Source organism: Petaurus breviceps, unplaced genomic scaffold, assembly GCF_028583685.1.
Source record: "Petaurus breviceps papuanus isolate PSGF00001 unplaced genomic scaffold, PetGlider_PUasm1.0 90065, whole genome shotgun sequence".
NCBI lineage: Eukaryota > Metazoa > Chordata > Mammalia > Diprotodontia > Petauridae > Petaurus > Petaurus breviceps.
The window spans coordinates 83671-87882 of NW_027187174.1; the positions used below are offsets into that span (position 1 = coordinate 83671).

General features: G+C 40.6%; 1 long non-coding RNA gene across 1 annotated transcript in view; it reads right to left on the bottom strand.

Annotated features, from left to right (window-relative positions):
- Positions 1-4212, bottom strand: part of LOC138176674 (uncharacterized) — an 8335-nt gene continuing 4123 nt past the window's right edge. Inside the window, exon 2 of the long non-coding RNA XR_011172359.1 lies at positions 1-905. This is a non-coding gene — a long non-coding RNA (uncharacterized lncRNA). The remainder of the gene's footprint in view (positions 906-4212) is intronic.

Here is a 4212-nt window from a genome sequence, read left to right on the forward strand (position 1 = left end):
TAAAGTTGAAGGATTTATTTAAACACCAGAAAACCAAATCCCAAAACTAGTAAGCCAAAGTACCAAAGATATTTAGAAACCATAATAATGCTGAGAGCCACAGCATCCTTTAGCCTTCCCACAAACCAATACAAGATCAACATTTACTCACAAAACTCTCTATTTCCTTGCCTAAGCTCCTCTGTCTCTAGCTGTCTGCAACTGCCTCCAACTGTCAGACTTGTTCTCTACCAGCTTTTCTTCTGGGGTCTCTGCTTCTCCTCAGCAAATTCCTTCTACCACAGGCTCCATGTGACTACATTCAGCCTATCAGAGGGCAGAGATTATTTTCACAGCAGGGGAGGTCTTCAGACTCCCCCCGGGTCTATTAAGGGGCAGGGAAGATCTTCAAATTCCCATTTCTGTTACATTTGTCCCCGAGTTCTTCCATGTCCCTTACATAGCAAAAATACCTTAACAATAAATGAGGGTTTAGGGATAACTGGGGGAAAAACTGGTGTCAACAGAACTTTGCAACAATGAAACAGGGATAATAAAAAACTTTGCACATAAAGCAATAGCTTAGCGTGGGGGCTTGGGCACAAGCACCCCATCCTTACCCCAATGAATGGGGCTCAAAATCTTGGGGTAAGGGATGAAGATCTCTTCTCCAATGCTACTTTAAGCTGAAATTGGATGTAGGGCTGTCCCTGCTTCAAGAGGTGCCATTTGAGAGTTCAGTTCTTTAGCTGTCATCCGGAGTTTGGTCAATGCCAGGTCCAGAAGGTCCCATTGGAAAGGTCAGTTCTTTAGCTGTCATCTGGAACTTGATCGATGCCAGGTCCAGAAGTGGCACATCACAGTCATGGACAGGGGATGACATCTGGCTCAAGCAATCAGGCATCTGCAGTTGGAGGGTACCAAACCTGCAGAAAACAAATTTCACAAACAAGTTTAACAGACAAAAAGTCAAAAAGAGAAAAATATAGGGTCAGCTGTGCTTCTGGAGTCCATGAATTCACTATCATAACCTCATTCACAGCAGAATATATGACACTGTCCTCCTCACTCTATTCCAGTGTCTTGATACACTGCCACAAGTGCAGCACTATCCACTTATGCCAGAACTTTCTTTATAGTCTGAGTCCCCCTGAAAGTGTGACAAACTTGGATACGATGGTTCAGGAGTATCTGTAGGGGGCAGCCCTTACTTATCTATTCAGTCTGATATTAAGCTCCTTATCACAGTAGCTTTTATATAGTTTATTAGTTGGAATACCATCAATTTTTCTAAAATCAACCCCTACTCTTAATAGAGCAGTAAACAATTCTTTTCTTGGCAATCTATTCTGAATTTGAATCCTCTGGCCATTTACTTTTCTCTCATAAAGAAATTTATCATTTTCCCATTCTCCTAAGTCACTTACCTGTGAAATCTTATCCAGCACCTCTGAAAGAGGGTTCCCTGTTTTACCAATTAGTGGAGTCAGAAGTAGGTGCTTATAAGCAGGAGAAGCTGTCTTCACTATGATATTTCTATGATATTTCTAATTTCTATGATATTTCTATAATAGAGAAAACTGGGACTAGATAAAGTGGACTGCTTGAAATTTATAAGTATTTGCCAGAATCCTTTTGTCCATCAAGCTTTTAGAGGTTTTCATTTGGCAGGAGGTAACAGTACAACCAATCTGTTAGCGTTAACTTCTGATGGATGCAATAGAATGTATCCCGCTGACTCTATGTGGTCTAATGGAGACAGACCCTGGTGCTTACTTACAGACTGCATGAGAAAGTTGAAAGAAGTAATGAAAACTGCTATCATGGCTGGAGATGAAGATATGTATCATAAAATCCCCTTAGCAGTTCCTCATAGAAATAGCACTATCCTAACAGCTCCGTCGTCAGTAATTCTTACCATCCAAGACACTAAGAATTCTCCCATTCTTTGGGTGAAATCCGTTCAAAATATCAGTAATCTCCTGTTGACTGAAATCCTCAAGTATCTCCTTAAACACCGATTCTCCTCCTTAACTCTCCTGCCTTCTCAGTATGGGGTGAGCTTCTGCCCCTGTAAAGCCTTCACCATGAAACAATGTAACTTTTGGTAACATTATGTCACCATTTGTACAACACATGCGCTTCCTTGGGAGTCATTGTCATAGCAACTAGGCTCAGACTCTACCAAAGCTGCATGAACTTTCCTCCTGATGCTTTTTCCCCCTTTTTTCTGAGCCAAATTTACAACAGCTCTCTTCTTTCAGAGATTCTCCAGTACTCTCTTCTAAAGGAGGGTGCAAATGCTGGCACTTAGCCAACTCTTGTAACAGCTTGTCTCTGCTTTTTACACACAATATGGTAGCCTGTTTGCAAAACCCAGCCTCTCCTACTCACTGCCTCAAGCTCTCTCCCAGGTTTTATTGGTATTCTTTGCAAACATGTTTCTAAATATCTAGGTTCTTCCTGCTGCAGTCTCTGTTCCCAGTTTTCACAGAGCTCTGTACTTTTAGACCACTCTTGCTAGGGAGGCATAAGACAAATTCTCCCATCCTAGGATAGCCATTTCTTTTTCTAAATCCCTTCTGCCTCCAACTAGAGGTCTGACATTTCTCAATTACATCCTCGTCACCAAATGTAGCACCAATGTAATTTTTACAGCACCCACAATCACGATAAAGACATGACTATAACTATTTCATGACATTCAATGGCAAAATTTGTCAAACTCTCCAGATAGATAGAGGATAAAGTTGAAGGATTTTTTTTACACACCAGAAAACCAAATCCCAAAACCAGGAAGCCAAAGAACCAAAGATATTTAGAAACCATAATAATGCTGAGAGCCACAGCATCCTTTAGCCTTCCCACAAACCAATACAAGATTAATATTTACTCACAAAACTCTCTATCTCCTTGCCTAAGCTCCTCTGTCCCCAACTGTCTCCAACTGTCTGGCTAGCTCTCTACCACCTTCGCTGTGGGCTCTGCTTCTCCTCAGAAAACTCTTCCCACCACAGGCTCCATGTGACTACATTCAATCTATCATAGGGCAGAGATTATTTTCACAGCAGGGGAGGTCTTCAAATGTCAACCCTCACCCCCCAGGTCTATTAAGGGACAAGGAAGATCTTCAAATTCCCATTCCTGTTACAGAAGTATAAAAAACCACCACAGCCGCTAGTGATTCAGTCCCCTGAGCTCTGCTCTAGCCTGTCTGTGCTGTAGGTCTATGCTGGCATGGCTCACATGGGACTATTCTCTGCTCTGAGCCTGGTGTCATAGACCCTTCCTGGCAATCTGCCAGGCTGCCTTCAGCGGGAGATTTTTGGGTTCATTTTGTGGGTTCTGTAGCTCCAAAATTTGTTTAGAGTCATTTTTTACAGGTATTAGAGATGGCTGGGGGACAAGTTCAAGCAAGTTCCTGCCTTTACTCTGCCATCTTGGTCCTGCTCCATCTAGATGCAAAAATTTTAAATAAATATTAGCAAAGAAATTACAGCAGCTTATCTCAAGGTTAATACACTATGACCAGGCAGAATTTATACAGGGAATGCAGGGCTCATTTAATATTAGGAAAATTATCAGTATAATTGACCATATCCATAACAAAAGTAACAAAAATCATATGATTATCTCAATAGATGCAGAAAAAGCATTTGACAAAGTACAACATCCATTCCTATAAAATAAACAGCAACACTAGAGAACATAGGAATAAATGTTGTCTTGTTTAAAATGATAGGTAACATTTATCTAAAACCATCAGTAATAATTATATGTAATAAGGATAAGCTAAAAGCATTTCCAATAAGTTTGGGGATGGAACAAGTATGTCCGTTATTATCACTGTTATTCAATATCATACTAGAAATGTTAGCTTTGGCAATAAGAGAAGAAAAAAATTGAAGGACTTAGAATAGGCAAAGAAACAAAAGGTATCATTCTTTGCAGATGATATGATGGTATACTTGAGAATCCTAGAGAATCAAGTAAAAAATTGCTTGAAATAATAAACAACTTGGGGTAGCTAGGTGGCACAGTGAATAGAGCACCAGCCCTGGAGTCAGAAGGACATGAGTTCATATCCAGCCTCAGACACTTGACATACTAGCCATGTAACTTTTGGCAAGTCACTTAACCCCAATTGCCCTCCAAAAAGAAAAAAGAAAGAAAGAAAGAAAGAAAAAGAGAGAGAGAGAGAGAGAGAGAGAGAGAGAGAGAGAGAGAGAGAGA